This window comes from Artibeus jamaicensis, unplaced genomic scaffold (assembly GCF_021234435.1).
Source record: "Artibeus jamaicensis isolate MK-2021 breed Jamaican fruit bat unplaced genomic scaffold, CSHL_Jam_final scaffold_1964, whole genome shotgun sequence".
In the NCBI taxonomy this organism is placed as follows: Eukaryota; Metazoa; Chordata; class Mammalia; order Chiroptera; family Phyllostomidae; genus Artibeus; species Artibeus jamaicensis.
The window spans coordinates 54,418,188-54,442,155 of NW_026522030.1; the positions used below are offsets into that span (position 1 = coordinate 54,418,188).

General features: G+C 41.0%; 1 protein-coding gene across 1 annotated transcript in view; it reads left to right on the forward strand.

The window, feature by feature from the left end:
* SH3GL2 (SH3 domain containing GRB2 like 2, endophilin A1) overlaps window positions 1-23,968 on the forward strand; it is a 203,260-nt gene that overhangs the window by 121,889 nt on the left and 57,403 nt on the right. The window lies entirely within an intron of this gene.

Below are 23,968 nucleotides of genomic sequence, written 5' to 3' on the forward strand. Positions count from 1 at the left end.
AGGGTGCAGCCCTGGCCATGCACACAGCCTTCTAGACCACGAGGGATGAATCTGATTTTATTTTTAAGCTTGATCTTTGGACTTTATTTTATGTTAGAACGGCTTATTGTTTACCATGTGTTTGGTCAAAGTGTGTAAGTAAACCCTTTGAGGCAGTAAGCCTTCTGCATTTTGCTGATTATCTGTGTATGACTTGGGGAGTTTTTTCATGTCTGACCCATGTCTGGTCCCTCCTGCATGGGTGCAGCCCAGGGTGTATTTTCAACCTTCTGGACCCTCTAGCTGAGTATGATCCCAGGAGCACTCTTCTTAGAGATCTCTCACACTTGGGTGTTTCCCTGTGAAATGTATGGCTGGCCCATCATTTCACTTTTTGCTTACTAATATCATGAAGCTACCAGCCCCCATGTAATTAATTGCTTGCCACCAAAATCTCCATTGTTTTTGACAGTGTCCTAGGCATGAACTTCTCCCAGACAAAGGCAGTCTCTTCACGTGGCATGGTGGAGGTCTCTGCCATTAGGACCTTCCTTTTCTTTTGAGCATAGTTTCTGTGCTGTCACACTGAAACTTTGGTCAGGGACAGTAGCCCATTTCTCCCAGAGTAACAACCCTTCTGGTACTGTGTGGCCTCTTGTCTTCTTAGCTGGCTCCTTATAAAGATGATTCCAGTATGGAATCTTTGCCTATGAGTGAGTTGGGGTTGGGGGGTAGAAGCCCCAGTATTTTCAGCCTTTGGCTTCAGGGGCAGAGCCCTGCTAAGTACGTTGAAACCTGCCCAGGTTTGTGTTTCTGCAATACAGGGTAAGGCATGGGCAGCCAGCCTCCCTCAGGTAAAACTGTAGCCCTGGACCTGAGGGCAGGATGAGTGGGAATCCCCATGTTCTCAGCCATGTCTCCTCATTGTAGGGCTTCCATCGTGCTCTCCTTTCCTACTTTTTAAGGCTTTGCTCCAATCTCAGTGACCTTTACCTCATTTGTAGACTAATCTTTCCTTCTTGTTGAATGTGCTCATTAGGTTGTGAGTTTTTATCCTTTTATGTTTCATTGCTGTACTATGAATGCCACTTCATAGTAGAGTATGCAGTGCATGTGCGTGAATGAATGAGTGGATGAAGGAATGGATGTATACCTTTGTTCTTAAGTGATGTGCTTATTTTCACCCACAGGGGTTGATACGCTCAGTGGGGATTTCTGTTATGTGGGAGCTATGGTGGGTGTGGAAATAGGTCTAATGTCTCCTGGCCTAGCCTAATCATAGCCAGCCAGAACTTTAAAAATAAAGGAGCATGAAAAATTACTGCACAACACACATGTAAGAAGAGACACCCCAACAGCAGAGTGAACATCAGTAATAACACAAATGGGCTCGTGATACCCAGAGGCAACCAAAGAACAGGAATCACAGAAAATCACCTAGAGAGAAAAGATGTTCAGCTTCTCTAGTAATAAGGAATATGGAAATTAAAACAATGTTATAATATATATTCATAACCATCAGATTTATAAAAACTAACTATTGAGGAAGATGTGGAGAAGTGGGAATTTTGGTACCCCTCAGGTGGAGCTATCTATTGGTACAACTACTTTGGAGAGTGGTGTGGTGATAACTAAATAAGTGAAAGATTGATGTACTCACACACCTTGTGCACAGTAATTTCTCTTCAAGGCCTGTATCCTAGAGAAGACACTTACTTGTCCATGCAGCAGGAGACCCAGGGCAATGCTTATTGCTGCACTGCCTGTAGTGGTGAAAAATGTTTAAAAAAAAAAGAGAAAGAAAAGAGAACAACCCAACAAATCTACATCACTAAGAAAATGGATTAACAATTTTTGAAATATTTCTACAGTGAAACATTATATGGTGGTTGGAATGAATAGTCTGCCTTTACATATAGCAACATATAGAAGTTTCATGTGTAATAAGCAATATGGATAGTATGATACCATTTATATGTGTTAAAAACAGAAAATAAGTCTTTATGTCTCTATGCATAACCACGGCACAGATATCAGCAAACTGTGGCCTGTGGAGCCCTTGGCCCGTGAACAGTTCATAGCTAAAAATATTTACATTTCAAAGCTTTGTAAAAACAAAAAAAGCAAGTGAGCAAGCTATGGCTTTTTTTTATAGCAGGTCAGGCAGACACGTCAAGGGAAGCTTTGATGGAAACTCTGAAGGAAAATTTACTGTATAAGAAGGAGAGTGCTTTAATTTTTTTTAAAAGAAAGGAAAAATCTGCGACATAAAATGTGTCTCATTGTCCTAGTCCATACAGGCTGCTGTGACAAAACACCATAAACTGGGTGGCTTGTAAACAGTAGAATTTATTTTGCACAGTTTTCGGGGGCTGGAAGCCTAAGATTTGCTGTCTGAAATGCGTGCTCTTCCTGTTTCCTCCTCTCACTGTGCACTCAGGTGGTGGAAAGGACAAAGGATCTCTCTAGGGTCTTAGTCAATGAGGGCACTAATCCCACTTACAATGGCTCCACCCTCATGATATAATCACTTCCCAAAGGCCCTGGTCTCTAACACCATCAGGTTGCAGGATTGGATTCAACATCTATGAATCTTGAGGGAACACAACTTTTAGTCTATAGCATTGACCTTCAATAGCTAACCTGTTTCTCCTTGCTGCTTCAATATAAAAGTTGCTGGCTCTGCTATACAGATGCTCTGTGCGCCCAGTCACAGCCCCTCAGCACCTGCGTGGACAATTCCGGCATCTCACCTCCAGCCGTTCTCACCCAGGAATTTCTCCTACATTTTGCAGTTTTAGCTTTTCCTGTGTGTTGCCTGACATATCAGCATTTAAAGCTCCTGGAGGCAGCCTTCAGCCAATGGAAATGGAAATCAGATGACTAGCCAAGCTTCTTTTTCATCCAAGGAACAGTGAATGCTGGGATGTGTTCTACATGGTTCTTCACAGGGACCCCTGTAGCATGGAGCCACATTGCCTAATGCAGCAGCCAGCCCCTGAACACATTTTTCCTGGTCTTGCCTTTCTCTGACCTGTTCTTTCCACTCCCGTGCTCTGCCTGCTGGGGCCACCACCCAGTTAAGCGGCTGCCACTGCTTCCTTGCCCTAGGTTCTGTTTTGGGGAACTCCAAACTAAGACAGATACACGGGCAGTAAACGAACAAAACTGCCATTGGAATAGCATTGTGAGGGTGGGGGGAGTTCAGGGAGCAGAAAAGGAATCTGAATTACTTTTTACATTTTATTTTTTAAAAGTATCCCTAACAAATAGTGCAAAATGTTAGCTTTTTAAAAGCTGAGTGGTGCCCAGATGAGTGTTCATGTTTCGGAGTTTGGATTAATGTGCCAGATGTCTGTGTAGAACGAGTCTTCCTCTTTGGCTTTTCATTTGTCTTCAGGAACCTATTTCTTGTGGTGCTTAAATCTAGTTTCTTCCTTGGCATGTTCATCATCCCAATGGGAGTAAATGAATTCATCATAAGCAAAAACAAAGTGCCTGTATTTAGCTCGGCAAGGAGAAGATGCAGCAGTCATTGAATTACAGGAGACTTTCCCTCCATTTTCTTCGTGCTTCACCGTATAACTTTCTCTTCCAACTAGTGTGGTATCTAAAACCATCTGTTTTACTAAAGATATTCTCCTGAGTTTTCAGTGACAGGTTCAGCATACTCTTAAGTTAGGAAATATTATGTAAGAATAGGTTGTAATTCACTCAAGAGAAACACAGTTAGCAGGAAACCAGAAAATAATTCATTGGGAACATTTCTATCAGGTTCCAGAAAATTAAGTCCCACGGTGGGTTTTTGTGTGCTGCGTAGAGAAGGGAATCAAAACCAAAGCAAAAAGACAACAGCAATAAAGAAAATGTATTGTGTTCTCTAAGCCTGCTTAGGGAGCAGGATGTTTTTATTAGTGAACATGGGACTTGGTGCACGCAGGCCTTCTTCCAGAGAGTGGCCATATGTTCTCTGATGTCTGCCAGATTTGTGACAATCACGAATCTCTGGTCCTTCAAATAAAAGCAAAGTGTTGTGCAGCCCTTACCACAGGAGTGAAACCTCTTCCTAAGGCATCATCCTTTTGATGCCAAGCTCTCATTTGGCTAAGTAGCTTTGTACCAAGTACATCTAGCATGATATTTTAAAATTATAAATCCTCTCACGTTTTACCTGCATTGCTCTTAGTTTGAAGACCTCGTCCAAAAGGGCCTGCAGGGTCTGGCTCCAGTTGGCATCTCCAGATTCATCTTGGATGCTTTCTCTTTCCCTCTTTAATCTTGTTCATGCTGGCCACTTAGAGGAGCCATGCTTACCCCACATACACCAGGGCCTTTGCCCATCCTCCTCAGGGGGTTGTCAGTGCCTGCTGCATAAAAGGCGTTCCATAAATATTTTCCAAATGAATGAATGATAGAGATTAGATGGTGCCAGGGTTCTAATGGTGGTAGTGACGGTGAGAAAGATGCTGTGGGGGGAAACACATATGTGCAAAATGCACTACCTCTGACTGCCTTGTCTCGTGGCTAGTGTTTTAATGGCTGTTAATAGGCCAACTCTCACTTTCACCCTACTTTCTCTAGCTTCTTTTTTTTTTTATCATAGTCTTACTAACAGTCATGCCAGCCTATTACCTTAATTTAAAAAACTTGTTTAAGATACTATTGTTGCAGCCCTGCTTGGGTGTCTCAGTTGGTTGAAGCATTGTCCCATGCACCAAAAGGCTGCGGGTTTGACCCCTAATCAGGGTGTGTATGGGAAGCAGACAATTGATGTTTCTCTCTTTCCCTTCCAATCTCTCTACAATCAATAAAAGCCATATTCTTGCGTGAGGATTAAAAAAAAACTGTTGCAGAAAGTACCCAGAGCTGGTACTAATTTTCCTGTTTTCTATATCAATCTTTTATCTTCAAGCTTTGCCACTGACGGAGGAGTATTTTGGGAGAAAGAAGAAAAAGCAAATGCAGTGATGGTTCAGGGTAAGGAAATAAAATAGAATTGAATAGAAGAAAGAAGTTAAAGGAAAAGATAAGCAGAACACTTTGGCACACAGGTTGGGGTGCTGTTCCTGTGCCTTAAACTTTGAGCTGGGCACCAGGGCATAGAGATGAACAAGATCAAAATCATTGCCCTTCAGGAACTTGAAGACGTTGGAGAGGGCTTCAGATGGATAATGGTAGTACAAAATACAGTCTAATGAGAGCTACTAGAGTTAGACCCAGGACCTGTAGAAGCACAGTGGGATTTGGACATCTTCACAAGGGATGGTACAGTTGACTGACCTAGAGGAAATATGATTCAGTAGACATACAGGCAAAGAAGCAAGTAATGAATTTATTATCGAAGGACAGTAAAACCTAATTGATTTTGGTCAGTTCTTGTTGTTTACCAAGAATATGTTTAGCAACAGTTCTTAGAAATATAAAGTTACAGAAAGCAAGTTAAAAATTCTAAAGAATTTTTGCACATCAAAGCATCCTCCAGAGCTGCTTGCTGATTGATCTCTGTCCATCACAGCCAGCCCAAGTTTAACCCTTTCCTGGGAAAAAGGAGATTTATTATGCGTGAGAATTAGGGGTCCTGGGTTTTAGTTCTGTCTCTCGTACAACCTGGCTGTGTAACCATCACACACATGTTCATCTTGCCCCGCTTCCTCAGCTGTCCCCGACACTGGTCCTCTCCCTACTCTCTGGCATACACAGGCACCCATGGGATGGTGCATCCTTATCAGAAATACAAATTTACCCTCGTAGCAATTCTCTTTCCATGGGTGGCTAGATTTCCTCTCTCTTACAATCCCCACCCAAAATCTGAATGGAATCTCTAATTTTGCAAAAACAAACAAATAAAAAACCTACTGCATGGACTCATGTATGTATTCCCTTTTCTTGCTTACTGTTGCTAACTCAGTGAACTAACTCAGTGAACTAATACACCACAAAATTCTGATAATGTGAGTTGATTTGATAAGAATATTTGAGATCACTTCTGAAAAAATGCATTCTCAATATAGCATTGCCTTTTGAAATGTAAATTTTGAATTCATCTTTAACTAGTACCAAGTACAGACAGATACATTATTTTAGTTTTAAAGATCCTCATCTAGAATGATGTCTTACAAATTAATGGATCTCAATCTTGAATCAGCTTGGATTTTAGAAAATGTTTGTGTTTCTTCCTTTTACCACAAGTTAGTGCCAGGTAGAAGCATTTTGGAAGCCTCTACCTTATAGTCACCAAGTTCATGAATTTCCATGTCACTTCGTTACCCTTAAGTAACACCGTCATGTGGTGTGGTGCTTATAGAGTAAGGACCCTAGCTTTATGTTGAAGTACTTTATAGTTGACAAAGAACTTAGTTATCTCATATAATTTTCATAACTTCCCTGGGAGTTAGCTTTTATCAACCTCTTAAGTCAGAAAACTTAAGACAGGTAAAATGATGTGCCCAAGATTACCCAACCTAGAAAATAGCACAAAAGATCCATCAACTTATGAATGGATAAACAAAATATGCTCTATTCATAAAATAGAATGCCATTCAACTGTAAGAAGGAAATGAAGTAGTGGTATGTGCTACAACATAGATGAATCTTGAAAATATTATGCTAAGTGAAAGAAGCCAGAAAGAAAAGACCACATAATTATAGGATTTCATTTATAGGAAACATCCAAAGTCAATAAATCCAGAGAGGTGCAAAGGAGATTAATGGTTGTCAGGGAGTGGGGCACTGAATGGAGTTGGAGGAGGGGACTGGTTATGTATACAGTTTTTTTTTTTTTGACATAATGAAATCGTCCAAAAATTACATTATGGTTGGGACTTCCAGCCAAGATGGAGGTATAGGTAGACACACTGTGCCTTTTTGTACAACCAAAAGGAGGACAACAACAAATTTAAAAACAAACAACCAGTACTGACAGAAAATTGAACTGTATGGAAGTCCAACAACCAAGGAGTTAAAGAAGAAACATTCATCCAGACCAGCAGGAGGGGCAGCCAGGGGGAGAGGACTCTTGGCAAGGCTGAGGCTGGCAGGCAGGGAGGTGGCTGGCAGACCTGGTGAGGTGGTGGATTGCGGACTGGGTGCTCCCACATTTGCATGAAGATGAACCAGGAGGAGCAACTGGGGAGTGAGACAGACCACGCAACCCAGGGTTCAAGCACAGGGACAAAAAAACCTCAAAACCTGTGACTGAAGGCACCTGTGGGGGTTGAGGCAGCAGCAGGAGAAACTTCCAGCCTCACAGGAGAGTTTATTGGAGAGACCCCCAGGGTCCTAGAATGTACACAAGCCCACCCACTTGAGAATTAGCACCGGAAGGGCCCAATTTGCTTGTGGGTAATGGGGGAAGTGACTGAAAACTGGCAGAGAGCAGAGCAGGTGGCACTATTCCCTCTGGGACCCCTCCCCCAGGTACAGGGCACAAAGCAGTGAGGTGGGTTTCCCTGCCCTGGTGAATACCTAAGGCTCCACCTCTTAGTATGTAATAGACATGCTGAGACCAAAAAAAAAAAAAAGGCCCGAATGAAAGAACAGATCAAAGCTCCAGAAAAAATAAAGAGATAGCTAATCTATCAGATGTACAGTTCAAAACACTGGTAATCAAGGTGCTCACAGAATTGGCTGAATATGGTCAGAAATTAAATTAAAAAAATGAAGGCTATGCTAAGTGAAATAAAGGAAAATGTACAGGGAACCAACAGTGACAGGAAGGAAACTGGGACTCATATCAATGGTGTGGACCAGAAGGAAAAAAGAAGCATTCAACCAGAACAGAATGAAGAAACAAGAATTCAAAAAAATGAGGAGAGGCTTCGGAACCTCCAGGACATCTTTAAATATTCCAATATCTGAATCATAGGGATGCCAGAAGGAGAAGAAAAAGAATAAGGAATTGAAAACTTATTTGAACAAATAATAAAGGAGAACTTCCCCAGTCTGGCAAAGGAAATAGACTTCTAGGAAATCCAGGAAGCTCAGAGAGTCCCAAAGAAGTTGTACCCAAGGAGGGACACACCAAGGCACATCAGAATTACATTACCCAAGACAGAAATGAAGGAGAGAATTCTAGAAGCAGCAAGAGATAAGGGGACAGTCACCTACAAAGGAGTTCCCATCAGACTGTCAGTGGATTTCTCAAAAGAGACCTTGCAGGCAAGAAGGGGCTGGGAAGAAGTATTTGAAGTCATGAAAGGCAAGGACCTATATCCAAGATTACTCTGTCCAGCAAAGCTATCATTTAGAATGGAAGGACAGATAAAATGCTTCTCAGATAAGGTCAAGTAAAGGAGTTCATCATCACCAAGCCCTTATTATATGAAATGTTAAAGGGCTTTATCTAAGAAAAAGAAGATAAAAGCTAAGAACAGTAACATGACAACAAACTCACAGTTATTAACAATCACACCTAAAACAAAAACAAAAAGAAACTAAGCAAACAACTAGAATAGGAACAGAATCACAGAAATGGAGATCATGTGAAGGGTTATCAGTGGGGGAGTGGGTAGAGAGAGAGGGGGAAAAGGTACAGAGAATAAGTAGCATAAATGGTAGGTAAAATATAGACAGGAGGAGGGTAAGAATAGTATATGAAATGTAGAAGCCCAAGAACTGATATGTATGACCCATGGACATGAAATAAAGGGGGAGTGGGTGGGTGGGAAAGGGTGTTCAGGGCAGAGGGGAATAAAGGGGGGAAAATGGGACAACTGTAATAGCATAATCAATAAAACATATTAAAAACTTACATTATGGTTATGATCACTCAGCTCTGTGAATATACCAGAAATTGTCAAATTGTTGAAATAAGTGGACTTTGTGGCATGTTAATTATATCTTAATTAAATTCTTAAAATTGTTAATTCATTCTGCCCTCCATACCAGAGCTTGAGGACATGTGACTTCAAAATAATTGTTGCTTCTTGGTACATATTTGCCTTCACTTTTTCCCCATCATAAGAAAAGGTACTCCTGTCTTCTTAAAAGTGTCTCTCTTTTAAGCTGTCCTCCATCCCTTCCTCTCTTGTCCAACTTGGACAAACAAGAGGATGCCTGCAAGAATTCCTGTATTCACCATCTACTGCTTATGAGCAGGTGCTGATATTAGGACATTAGTAAACCAGTACAGAATTAAAAAGAGACTGTTATTTTCTGCATCCTTTCCATATTTTAGTTTTGGCATAGTTTCATTAGAGTTTTGCAAACAGTCAGCTTACTCAAGAGCAAGATTCCCACATGATTGAAAAGTGCTGGGCAGAAACATAAAAGCAGAGGAAGCCATTAACGGCAGGTTGGAATGCTGGAATTGTGTTTGGAGCCTGTTCCCAATTTGATGCATAACTTCAAGCAACTTTAAGCCTGTAGAAAAGCTAAAACTGTACTTGTTGTTTGTCAAATGCTATGTATAGTACTGTAGAAGTGGGAAATATAACTATCACCACATAGTTTATTGAGGCAGCAGGAAATGGAATGATAAAGGCAGAGGTGTCTTTCTACACCCTGAAAGCATCCTGGGAAAGAAGGAATCAAGTTAGCTCTTAGATGGTGTGGGATGCAGCGGCATTACTCGAATATATGCTCCAGCTATTGCTGCAGACTTTCCTGTTACATACATCCTGCAGGGGCTGAGGGGTCCTAACATTTTAATACCGGAGATTGTGAGTAAAAAAGCAAACAAGGTATTTGTATGTTGGGCAGGCAGGGGAGGGGGAGAGTGTCCTTCACCTTCTCTTCTTCTCTGACATTAGCATGAGCCTGCAAGGTGTGAGTCTCCAGGGAGAATTGCCGCAGTGCAGACAGCAGACTTTGCAGCTTGTGATGGAAGAGCAGCACAGTGCACCTGTCAGTGCACAGCTGCCTTTGCAGAGATGAGCTGCCCAGCATTCAGAAAATTCTGCCTCGGATTATCAATGAAATCTGTAAAAGCACTAAAGTGCTTTTGAAATTTTGGGTTCTGATAATGAAATTTCTGAAGATATGAGTTTTCAAACTTGATATCTTGGACAGGGATCCATATTTCTGAGTTATTTTAAATGTTTATTTATTTATTTTTAGAACAAGGGGAAGGGAGGGAGGAAATAAGGGAGGGAAACATCAGTGTGTGAGAGAAACATCAATTAGTTGTATCTCACATGCCCTCAACTGGGCACTTGACCCATAGCCCAGGCATGTGCTCTGACTAGGAGTTGAACCCAAGACCTCTTGGTTTTGTGGTATTACACCCATCCCACTAAGCCACATCAGTCAGGGCTTTCTGAGTTTTCATAGGTTATTCTTTGTTCTTAATTTAGTTTCTTTGTCAGTGGGTCGATTTTTTTTTTTTTTTTGTATTAGATAGTGCATCTGGGATTTCTTCACTGAATGCCAACTAGTTGTCCATCTACTTTCATGACTCTGGTCTCTTCATATCTCTTTCTTATTGTTTTTGAGGTAAAATTTGTAACTTATATTGTAGCTGTAAGCATGGTGCTAGTTTCCTTTAGTTTGGGAAGAGAAGAGCGTATACACTTGAGGATAGAGCTTGGCTGCCACCTTTGGTGACATAAAATGCTATGTGGAGAGCTGAATCTACTGATGTGTGAAATAATTCTAAGAAGTCGCTCAAGTGTCTTCATACCCATTGGCGTGCAGTTTGTCATAGATGTGTGCTCTCTGAAAGCTGAAGTACCTTCCTTGAATGGATGGAGGAAGGCCGTCCAAGCATGAGTGATGGAAATGGAGTCTGCCCCTAGCTGCCCGCCCAGCAGCTTGGACCCAACAACTGTCAGTCACTTTACTTCTTATGGGTATTTCATACAGTTCTGAATCATTTTTATTGCAGAAAGCAAACTGAAAAAACAATATTAGGTACAAAAAAAGTATGATGATGTACTTCCTGTGGTCGGATTCTTAGTACCCTTTAGATTACATGCACTTTACCTTTGAGCCCATTGTACTAACCAGCATCACACACAGCAGTTTGCATGGTCACAGAGCTGCCAGACTCTTGGAGTGATTGTTCTAATTGCCACCCACCACCACCGCCTCCTTTTGTTTCTCCTCTAGGCTTGTTTACACGCGTTTGAGAAACGATTGCCTTGGCTTCCTCGATCCTTTTCTTTCTCAAGTCTCCCCTTGCTTTCTGTTTTTTAATTTTTATTTATTTATTTTTGTAGACTTTTTCCCTCTGTCTACACCTTATTTATTGGTGATGCTTAGGGTTCCCTTTTTGACCGATAACTATTCTCCAGATACTTGTTTTATATATATATATATATATATATATATATTTAAGTATATTTTATTGATTATACAATTACAGTTGTCCCATTTTTTTTCTGCTCAGTATTCCCCTCTGCCCTGTACCCCCGTGTTGTGGACCACTCTGCCTGGTTTTAGGAATTATAACTCTCTACCCCCTGTGGCTTAAGGATGAGTGAGCGACTACCTCTGGAATTCGAGCCGCAGGAGACAAAGCTTGTCTCTGGTAGCAAATGCTGCCTCAGTTTCCTACCTGCCCCCAAAGCATGGTAGGAAGTCCTTGACAAGTAAGACCCCCTCAGAGGAGGGGCAGCCTAGGCCAGACATGACCACGTGGGAGGCCATCATGGAAGGACTTGAGGGGGGGGCTGCAACAAGAGGGAGCAATGGACTCTCACCCCCCTGCCCCTTTGAGATAGACCGAGTCCCCATGTCTTCTGGGAGAAGTGCTTCCTGGCTTTAATCCCCCTAAGCCTGAATACCTGTTGGGGAGGGGTGCAGCTCCTTGCCTTGCTGGAGCATGTCCTGGGAAAAAAATCTGGCATCACAAAGACTTCCTGATAAACCTGTGAAATCTGCTCTAAGAGGGCTTTCATTCATATATTAAGGGTTTGAGCAGGAAACCCTAAAACTCTGTTTCTAACAGACTCTGACTCAAACTAAGCCCTCACATTTCTTTGATCCTTGCCGCCCTGTATTCCTGTGTAATACAACCCAAAAAAAGTCTCTGGAGGAGGGGGCTCAACGCCTTTTTCCCCTGAGAAACTGACCACTACTCAAGGCCTTTTTCCTCTGGGAAGCTGGCCACTTCACCTTCCCAAACAGATCACATCATGTCTCAGTCATGTTTACTCTCATCCGTGGCACACAGGGGGACTTTCAAGGAAAATCTCTCCCATATCCCCCCCACTAGCATTCCTGCTGCATTAGTTCATGTCCATGGGTTGTACACATAGGTTCTTTGGCTTCTCCATTTCCCATAGTGTTCTTAAACCTCCCCTGTCTATTTTGTACCTATCATTTATGCTTCTCATTTCCTGTACTTTTACCCCATTCTCCCCCTTTCCATTCCCCCTCCTCACTGATAACCCTGCATATGATCTTCATTTCTGTGATTCTGTTCCTGTTCTATTTGTTTGCTTAGCTTTTTTTTTTTCAGTTGTTGATAGTTGTAAGTTTGTTGTTATTTTACTGTTTAGTTTTGGTCTTCTTTTTCTTAGATAAGTCCCTTTAACATTTTGTATAATAAGGGCTTGGTGATGATGAACTCCTTGAACTTGACCTTATCTTAAAAGTACTTTATCTGCCCTGCCATTGTAAATGATAGCTTTACTGGACAGACTAATCTGGCCAGATACTTATTCTCCCTGAGCAATCTCATCTGCTTTTCCAGGTTTACAAATCAAATACATAGTGCTGACTCCATATATCTGACTCCTGCCTTGATCTCTCCCTAGAGTTGTAGATTCATATATATATTCAGTTGCCTGTTAGACTTATTTACTTGGATTCAAACCAAGTAGTGGCTCTATACTTGAGTTCTGTTTATTAGTATTCATCTGTCTGCTAGAGCCTGAAATGTAAGAGTCATCTTAGAATTCTCTGCTTCACTCCTATATATCACATCAGTTACAAATTCCTGTTTATTTTATGTACTAAATATTTACTGAGTCCATTCTTCCTCTCAGAGTTCTTGGTTCAAGCTTTTAACTTCTACCTGGATGATTGCAGTAATATTCTAACTGATATATTTATCTCTAATCTTATTTTTTCAAGTCAGTCTGCATTGTGTTATCAGATGATTTAGGAATTAATTTAGATATGATATTCCCCATTTTAAACCAGTTAATGGCTCCTCATCAGTCATAAGATACAGTCTATGATTTTATGGTAAGCCACTTGGGATATGTTTTGGATATTTCTTAAAAGTTAAATATATATTTATCATAAGACCCAGGAATTCCACTTCTAGGTTTCTAATGAAAAGAAAGGAAAACATATGCAGACTTGTATGCAAATATTCATAGAAGCATTATTTAAAGTACCGAACAGGAAGCAATTAAAATGTCCATCAACTGGTGAACAGATAAATAAAATGTGGTATAACTATGCAAAGAAATACTATTCAGCTGTAAGAGGAATTGAACTACTGATACATGCAACAACATGGAGGAATCTCAGATGTATTGTTACTGAACAGAGGTCCAAGGGGGTGATACAGGGTGCAGCAAAGGGGGCCCCCAAAAAAAAGATTTGGAAAGGTGTCCAGAATTCAAAGTGTATAGAAATATTGGAGAGACATATAAGATGTCCTCACCCCCCCCCCCCACAGGGGGAAGAAAGAATGGAGCCAGGCCATTGAGAGCTATTTTGCATAGCAACAGTTTTGGAGCTACCCTCTAGAGGAATGGTTATTTAACATATCTATAACCTTTAACTGGTTTCATAGATATGTTAAATAGCAGTGGCCAAGTTGGGAGCCAGGAAGAAGGAAGCAGCAGGGACTGAGGATGGAACTAGGGGACTCAAGATGGAAACTAAGGGCTGCACTCCTGAGTGAGTGGACTGGGACTCAGAATGTAACTAGGGTCGGCGCTCCTGAGAAGGGAGAAGGGAGAAGAGAGAAGGAACTAGCAGGGACTCAAGATGGGAACTGAGAGGCTGCCCTCCTGAGTGAGTGGACTGGGACTCAGGAGGATGTAACTAAAGTCTGGACTCCTGAGGGAGAAGGAACTAGCAGGGACTCAGGATGGAACTGGGAGGACTCAAGATGGAACTAGGAGCTGCGCTCCTGAGTGAGAAGGGACTCGAGATGGTAATGAGGGGCTGCTCTCCGGAGTGAGAAGGGCTTGAACTCAGAATGTAACTAGAGGCTGCACTCCTGAGCGAGATGGCCTGTGTGGGAGCTTGGAAAAGACTGGCTCCAGGACATGAAGGGTCCCCGCTTGGCCAGATGGAGAGAGAGCCACTCGGTTTCAGCAGAGTGAGGACCCCCTCTAGGTGAGGTGAAAGAGGGAGCCACGTGGTTTTGGCAGGGTGCGGACCCCCTCTTTCCCAGGTGAAAAGGGAAGAACCACGCAGCTTTGCCAGAATGGAGATCCCTGCAGCCAGGTGAAGAAGAAAGCCACATGCTTTTGGTGGAGTGCGGACTCCTGCAGCTTTGGTAGAAGAGGCCCACGCGGCTTTGGGGTGCCCCCTTTGGCTCCGGGGCCTGAAAAAGCAAGAGAGACTTTGACTGGAACTGGGTACAAAGGACTCTTGCCAGTGGACCATGAGAGGGTACCACGGTACTTTGGATTAACTCGAGATCCTGCACGGTGACACAGCTGACGGTGCCAGCGGCCTGCAACACAGACGTGTGCTCTTTTCCTGATTTACGGTACCCGGAGTTGGGACAGTGGGAGAAGGGAGCGCTGTGTGGGTGTAGGTGTATACCCTAAAGGACTTTGATATTTTAGTGGTGGCATTAGGCCTGAATAGCATTAAATAAACATTTTGTTTCCTTTTCACAAATCTCTGGCATTAAGAGATGTCTTTCCAATTGGCGGCGGACAGAAGGGCCCAGTAGATTTTAGTATTTTGTTTTTGGGAGGGGCCCCTGTTGTATAGCAGTTTTGGGCATCCCTAGGTGGGCCAGATATTGCATTGCCCCTCCCTCGGACCACCTCCTCTTGTTCGGTAACAGGGGGGCAATATTTGGCCCACCTAGGGATGCCAAAAACTGCTACAGAACAGGGGTCTCTCCCAAGGACGGAATACTAATAGCTACTGGGCTCTTCTGGCCGCCACCAATTGGAAAGACATCTCTCAATGCCAGAGATTTGTGAAAAGGAAATGAAATGTTTATTTAATGCTATTTAGGCTTAACGCCTCCACTAAAATATCAAAGTCCTTTAGGGTATACACCCACACCCATGCACACAAGCTCTCCCTTCTCCCACTGTCCCAACTCTGGGTACCGTAAATCAGGAAAAGAGCACACGTCTGTTTTTCCAGGCCGCTGGTATCGTCAGCTGTGTCAGGCAGGATCTCGAGTTAATCCAAAGTTATGTGGCACCCTCTCACAGTCCACTGGCAAGAGTTCTTTGTACCCAGTTCCAGTCAAAGTCTCTCCTGCTTTCCAGGCCATGCGGCCAAAGGGGGCACCCCAAAGCTGCGTGGGCCTCTTCTACCAAAGCTGCAGGGGTTCGTACTCCACCAAAAGTGCATGTGTCTTTCTTCTTCACCTGGCTGCAGGGATCTCCATTCTGGCAAAGCTGCGTGGTTTTCTCTTCATCTGGGAAAGAGGGGTCCACACTCTGCCAAAACCATGTGGCTCTCTCTTCACCTGGCCAAGAGGGGACCCTTACTTTACTGAAACCATGTGGCTCTCTCTCTAGTGGCTCCAGGGGTCCTCACTCTGCTCCAAACCGCGTGGCTTTCCCTTAATGACTGCTGTGTCTGGCTTTTAAATTCTCACGCCAATTTTCCTCTGTACCCCTATTTCCGACTCCTCCCACGATTAGTTACACCTGCCAGCATTTCTCATGCCTTCCCAGCTTTACTGAGCTGCCATCATTAGTCTGGGCAGATATGGCCCCATGGCATGAAGCCAGTCAATTCCAAGCTCTCATGGAGGCATTGTAACTCAGGGGAGCAGCCCCTAGTTACATCCTGGGTAGAAGCCACTCCCTTCTCCCTGGCTCAAAACTTGGCCACAGCTATTTAGCATATCTATGAAACCAGTTAAAGGTTATAGATATGTTAAGTAATCATTCCAGAGGTTAACTGCAAAACTATTGCTATGCAAAACAGCTCTCAATGGCCCTGGCTCTATTTGTGCCTTCCCCCAATTCACACCTGTTGGGGGAAGGGGTGAGGACATCTTATATGTCTCTCCAATATTCTTATACACTTTGAATTCTGGACATCATTCCAAAGCTTTTTTTGAAGCCCCCCCTCCCCCAGCAGCACCCTGTATCAGTATCACGATAAGTGAAAAAACCCAAATATTAAAATGACCCATTGTATGATTCTTCTTATGTGACATTTCTAGAGAAGGTACAACTATAGAGACAGAAGGCAGGTCGGTGGTTGCCTAAGGGCGAAAGTGAGCATTGACTAAAAATGGGCTCAGGGAAACTTGTTGGGGTGATGGGAGGTTTAAAACTGCATTTTAGTAATAATTACATGATTGTGAATTCATTAAAACTCAAACAGAACAAAACATGAAAAGCATTGCATAGAAGACTCATTACCATTTGATCTCTCCTGCAGCCTCAGTTCTCATCCTCCCTGCCTTATGTTTTGGGCTCTGGCAGCACTGAAATATATGTACTTTACCGCAGGCGCTGTCTTTAATTGCATTTGCTTTATGTCATACAGTAGCTTCTGTCAGAGAAGTTTTTTCCTGCATCCCATGTCTATCATTCTGGCTTACTTAAACTCATTTGAGAATGAGCCAGGCTCCAAGAAGCTTTCCTCAACATTGTCTTCTGATCCAACTAGGGTAAAATTGTCCATCCCAGGATCTGATGGTTGTCTACATATTTTTTAGGTACTTACTCTATTGCACTAAGTCCTTACTTAGTGTAGTCAGTAGGTTTTGAGACTTTAAACAAAATGATGTTTAACAAAACCAGTTTTGCCATAGGCTTTTTGATGTAAATGAGAGTTAAATTTCTACAGCATCCCATCAACAGTGTAATGAAATGACATTGAATAAAATGACTTTGTTATTCGAGGGCCTACTGTGTATTGAAATGGTTTGTTTATCCATATATTCCATCAGACTCTAAGTTCCCAGGGAGCATGTGCGAAGTCTTGTGTGTGTATGAGACCTCCAGTGCTGGCAGAGTCCCTGGTGCATGCAAGTGGAGTTCTGTTGTATTCGTTCTACTTGGTGAATTTAATCTAAAGATGATTTTTTGTCTTTTTTTTTAAGAATGAGATTTGTATAAATATAACCCTAATCTGGGGGAAACAGTACCACAGCATTTTTCATGGTATTTTCTCTTTTTCCTTCTTTTCCTAACTTACTATCCACCTTTAATGTACTATAAATAACACTCCATCAGATAGAAATTGTATCGCTAGCCTTCTCCATGGAAACAGAACCAGTAGGATATGAAGACAGAATTTCTTCCTCAAGGTAACCTCAGCATTGTTCGTAATTGAACTTAGTTGATTAGATGAGGCCCACCACATTATCAAAGATAACCTCCTTTGCTTATAATCCACGATTGTGGGTGTTGCCCACATTTGCAGAATGTCTTCACAATACTGTTACAGAAAAATGAAGCGACCAGACACCGAGGGATTCTGGAGTACGAGGTTTATTGTTTAACGTGCACGGGCTCAGAGGAGTCAGTCTCCAAGTTCTGAGCCCTGAACAAAGGATTCTTGGGGAATATATAGCTTAGGGGTCTTCCTGTCTACGTGACAAACGTGGGATACAGAAGCAGAATGTGATAATTGTTCTATCTGCGGGGGTGCTAGTTCCAGTCCTACTGACTATCTGGCTATTTGCTTTCCCAGTGGGATGCTAGTTCCAGCCCTGACTATCCGGCCACCCGTCCTCCCAGACGGCCCCATCATTCTCTCTAGGGCGCCTGGGGCCTGGACAAATAAAGGTTAAACAGAGGTTTTTCAAAGTTTCCCATATCAATAGAACATAGATGAATGTTCTGTGGAACAACTGGATATTCTAGCCTAGTCAAATTGATACATAAAATTAACCATCACCAAAATAGACACCAAATTTTTAATCCCCAGAGATCTCAGAACTCCCCTGGTGACCTCACCATATTCCACCCCTTGCCTCTTTTGTGGATCAAGAAACAGAGGCCCAAGGAAGTTTTTGGTTTCAGCCCACAAAACAGAAAGGGACTCCCAGCAGCTTATCGCAACAAATGAATGCCTAGGGCTACTCCCTTTTTTCCTTATCAACTGCACCATTAGGCATTTCTAGGTCACTCATTAACCAGGACTGAAATCTCAAATGAATTACTGGTACCATTTTTTGTCTTTACGAGTTATGGTTTTTTTTTTTCTTTTCAAGGGAATTTATAACTGAGCCTTAAATAGAATTTAAGAAATACTGCATGACATAATTCTAGCCCCAAGTCTTAAGGGTCTATTTTTAGAAGACATTGTCTTTTTATATTTTGTTCAATTGCAGAATGGCTTATCGCAGTGGACTATGAAGATGTGTAACATTTTCTTACTGCCAGGGATGGGATATTTTATGAAAATAGCCTTCCTTTTGGGGCTGGACACTTGCTGCTAAATTAGCCCTTATCTGATGAGGAACTAGATTATTTGGGGAGTCAAAAATTAGAGAAGTGCTAAATTCTTTTATTCTGCACATTTTTACACCTAATTTTTTTTTCTAAAAGAGAGGATACCTTCCTTGTAAATGAAACTATTATTGATAGTATAAACTATCTTTCCAGGGAGGAACTGAAACTCTGCACGCTAGCTCCATAATAAACCCTACCACTCCCTTTGTGGGGCTGATGTAAGTAGCTACATAATCTTTGGGAAATTCTCACTCTGGGTAAATGCAGTTAAGAAAGTTTTCACTTCCAACCCCTGGGAACCATACCAGAAAGAATGAGAACATCATGTAAATCAGTTTCTGTATTTTCCATACAGTAGTTGACCAGAAAAAGACAGGCTGGAAGCTGGGAAAAGGGCCAGGTACTTAGCTCACCCAAACTCATTTTAAGGCTTTTAAGTCCAGGTATTCAAAGAAAATCAGCCTTAATCCTACTGAATTCTTGTTTTGTTTTTTTTTTTAATATTATCTAAAAGGAACCTTTCCATTTTTCTTCAATATACAAATTCTACTTGATAGTAAGAAATGGTGAGAATTAGCTCAATTTAGATAGAAAAAATACCTTTACTCATTTTCTAAGAAAGTTTGAAGTTTCTGGATGGTGATATAAATAAATGAAAAAAATGTATCTGTGCGCGTATAGATATATATATGAAATTCACTTTCAAAACATCATGGCATTTAAGCATTCCAATTTAATGACAGCTGAGAAAAATGAGTGTGAAACTTACATCCCATGAAGTGAATTCACCCCGTCTTTCGTACATGGGAATATCACCATCTGGAAAAACGAGAACACTTGTGTTTAGCCAGATACCAAGAAAATACTGCTGTAATTTTGACTCTCCTCTTATCATCTGAATATTTGATATGTCATCAAGTATTTTCATTATAAATTTTACTTTTAGTACCTTACAGATGAGTAATAACTAAAGAACCTTCATGAAGAGTCAGAGTATGAGCTTCTTTTATTTATTATCATAGGTGATGCCTGTCTTCAAACAGTATGAAAACACTACGACATCCAGAAGGGGAAGTTGTTATAACTTATTTCAGAAGAGCTTGTGCATTAAATAATGTTCTTTAATTAGTTAAGTTACACTTAAAAATTTTTTGTCAAATGTAAGAAACCAACTTAAAATTCTACCTTTCATATAAGTAAGACCACTTGTTAAGACATAATAAATCCCTTATTTTAATAATGTTTTTTGATAATTTACAAAGTGCTCTTACATGCACATCCTGATTTAATTCTCAAAAATCCAGTGTTTGATGATGGTGGTTTTCATTTCTTTGGTAAAGAAACTGTGGCATTAGCAGGTTATGCATTTTCTTTTTCATGCAACTATTTGGTATCACTGTCAGAGCTAGCATTCAGGTCTCTTGGCCTTAAGTCCAATTAAGACAAACAAACAAACAGACAAAAAAAACCTTACCCTTAATATTTCTTGTTCACTTGTCAGTGAGGTTTCACTGTAAATATATATAATTTTGTGGATTGTTCTATGATGCAGATGGGCCTGGTAATATATGAGTTCTACTTTCTGCTCTAAATAGACTACCTATGTTTAACCTATGAAATGTTAATTATTAATTCCATTTTAATATGAGTAAATACATAGTCCAGCACTTAATATCATAATTTTTTATTACTTTTTAAAGCACTTTGGGAAAATATATTTACTTTCTATCATATGTGCGTGGGTATACATACACCCACAAACATGTTTGCCCACAAATATGCATGTAAATACAAGCTAAAATACATATTTAGAACCATGATTAATGGGAAGAATGTATGTCATTACTCTTAATTGTACTGAAAGTAATTGGGTGAATGAACATAGATTGATTATAGTTAAGAGAATTTTCTTTAGCTTTGGCTGTAAATAAAATGTCACATATCATAGTTTTTGAATTTTTTAATTTTTTTGCCTGTTGCTGATGGAGAAAAAGATTTTATACTTTAGAGGGGGATTAAACTCTCAAGAAACAGAGAACCAGTGCTAACAAACAGTTAAATGTCTTCTTTTAATTTGTGTGCAATTTTTGGTCTTAAAATAATTCACTGAGGTAATTCTTTTCAACAGAATTAAGTATCTGCTCTGCAAGCACTATGTTCAGTAATGTAGTCTTAGAAGTTTTCAAATAAAGAAGCATGGGAGTTGGTTGCCACTGTTAACCTATTATAATTCAGATGAACAAAGGTCCTCAGCAATTTTCATCAGGTGGAAAGTTCCAGGTGGTCCAAAAGATGATGTGCTTCATTAAGAGTGCAAAAGAAGTCTGATAACTTCCAATGAGGTCAGTGTTCAGGTAATGGAAAAGGTGAAAACTGGCTGAGCATTTTAGATAATTGGTAGGATTTGAAAAAAAAAAAAAAAGTGGGGAGGGAATAGGTCCAGGTCAAAGGCAGAGGGAATAAACACATTTGGTAGAGGTGAGGAAACCTGGCTGTTTATAGAGAGAAAGCTGAACAAAAACAGAGAAGCTAGGAGGTCAATAACTTTGTAGGTGTGTGGGGTCTGAATGAATTTGGCCTCATCTGTTGAATTTTACTGATGATGTGACTTCCAAGGACACCTTTATGAAAGGCAGTTTAGGAAATGGCAGTTGGCCCTTCCGTGTTTAATAACTAAAATGCCATGTAGAGAAGAATCAGAGCTGTAGCTAGAGGATGGATGGTCTTTTGCCTACAGGTGACAGTAATGAGGAGTAGGCTGAGTCATTGTGGGAAAGCAGTGCAGCATCCTTTGGTCTAGAACAGTGGTCATTTATTTAAGCTCTGTGTCTTCCTGCTGGGTCCCTTCCTCATTTGGTACAGACAGAAAAATAGTCAGTATGACACCACATTACTGCAGACTCAGAATGAATACTTTTAATTTGAAATATGAGTTGATTATATTATTTATTCTTTTTTTTGAAAAGTTGTGCCTTCTTGAAAGGCCATCCCAGAGTGAGGTGATCAGCCTCACTTTGTGCCTCCTCTCAGTCATCTTAGCATTACTGTTTACAGACGTACATTGTAATTTGGCTCCACAAACCTTTACTGAGTACCTGCTGTGAGGAATACAATGAAGAATAAGATAGAGGGAGATGAGATGTGGGGTTCAGTTGGAATACAGATTACATGTAGAATGTAAGAGAGGATAGGATTAGAAGCATAAGCTCTCAGTGTTGGGCTAAGTGGGTAGAATTAAGGAATCTGAATAGAAGAATTTTTTAGAGGGTATAGGGAGTATGTTAGTTTATTTGTACTTTTTAAAAATGATTTTATTTATTTTTAGAGGGAAAAGGAGGAAGAAAGAGAGGGAGAGAACATCAGTGTGTGGTTGCCTCTCACACGCCCCCTTCTGGCCCACAGCTCAGCCATGTGACCTGACTGGGAATCAAACCAGTGACCCTCTGGTTCACAGGCCAGCACTCAATCCGCTGAGCCACAGTAGCCAGGGCCATTTGTGCTTTTTAAAATTCAAATAACTTGCTTATTTTTGTTCAAACAGGGGCTCAGTTTCTCAAACAATAAGCATTTAAGCCCAAGTATACTGAACAGCAACAGAAAACTCTCAAATGGCAAGCATATTAGCCAAAATACACTGAACAGCAACAGAAAATATTCAATACTATGAAATCTTGGTTTCAGGAATCACCTCACCAGAAAATAGGGCAAAACTATTTTTAAATAAATGGCACTGGGTAGGGAAAATAAAACTCATTTTTGGCCAGATGGGTTCAGGGAACTCGTATGCCTTACCTTGGCTTTTATATAGAGAAGTTTTAGTAATGTTATTTAAAGAACAGGAGGGGAAACATATGTGGCATACTCCTAAGGAATGAATCAGTTGTTATTTACTCCATTGTTTAATTCAATACTTGATATAGGTAGATCCTCTGTGACTTGAAAAAACAGTAGCCCAGAGGACAGTGTAGATGTTATGTTGAATACTCTTATTTTCTCAAGATTCTAATTAGATAAGAAGTGTTTCTATCAAGCAACCAATTAAGTTAGTCTCTGTATCTCTCAACCTCATTTACTATGTTTGCTGAACTGTTTCTCTTAGAGCAGCTCAAATGTAATTTTTCGTTAGGAAGAGAGATTTATATTCTCATTCTCTCTCACTCTTTTTGACACACACACACACACACACACTCACACACTCACACACTCACACTACTTAAACCAAATAGTTAAAGCCAATAGACCGATGGATTGGCCAAATTCACTTAGTGTGAGTTATTAAGGCTAGTTCTAAATTATTCATGGGCAAAATAATCCTGTTTTTATCCTGTTTGGTACAATGAGCCAGCAACCATGGTTGTAATCTGTTGATGAATGAAAAAAGTGGGAAAATTAAAATAACTCTCAGATGAGCAGTATGGGATTGAAATTGTGATATAGCCCTTGTGGTTTTGCTGAGGGCCATACTTTATTCCCTAGAGATGGTCAAAACATGATTAACTCAAGGTTAACAGGATTCTCTAAAGTTATTATAAATGGAGACATTTTTCAGCTCTGTGTTTTTGTGACAGTTTAGCAAATAAAAATTAAATCTCATTCCTAAGTCATAGGAGGAATCTATCTGTAATGGTCCTCTTTAACCAAAACGGGACCTCTGGACATGGTTCCCTGACATTGCAGCTAGTCAGGTAGATCTGAGAGAAAGTTCATTTGGGGATGTGTAATATATATTTTCTTATTGTGTAGGAGTTTGACTAGATTAGTTTCCCAGCCCAAATTTAACTAAAAAACGTCATACTCCAAGAATAAAACAGTATGAGCAATATGGCAGTATGAGCTAAAACAGTCATCACTGAGCAAAGTGAAAGGAAAGGAATCAGTGTAAAAAGTCATAGTAAAAATCTGGCGATAGAGAAAATTTGATAGTTTTAGGGCCCCTTTTGTTCCTGATTTTCTATAACTAAAACCTATGTATACAGGCCCAGGCACTGGCACATGGACTCCCATTACAAGGTTTTAAACTGAATTCAGATGCCTCCCCAACCCTAATTTCATTTTGGTAAACATCTTTAAGAAAACTGGCAAAGATGCTGACTGCTGGGCCAGGTCACAGTTGGTGGAGGCCTTAGACTAGGTGGTAATAATGTCAGCTGAAGCCTAGATCTGTGTATCCTGTTGACATAGTTACTAGCATCACCCAGGAGACAGGTTAAGTGAGAGCACCAATGTCAAGGACCCAATGTTAATGCAGTAAGTTTATGTCTATCCAAGGAAATTTGTCCAAGGAAGACTTTGAACAAATACTGACCATCTGGAACTCCAGGCAGTGACAGCCAGTACCATGGACAGCTCTCCAAAGGGGCGGTGTGATTCCCAGGGTTTGGCTTGGGAAAACCTGCACTCAGGTACTAGTTCCACCTCTTCCCAGCTAAAGATCTGTGCCATGGACAGGCAGTTTAATTTATGCAACT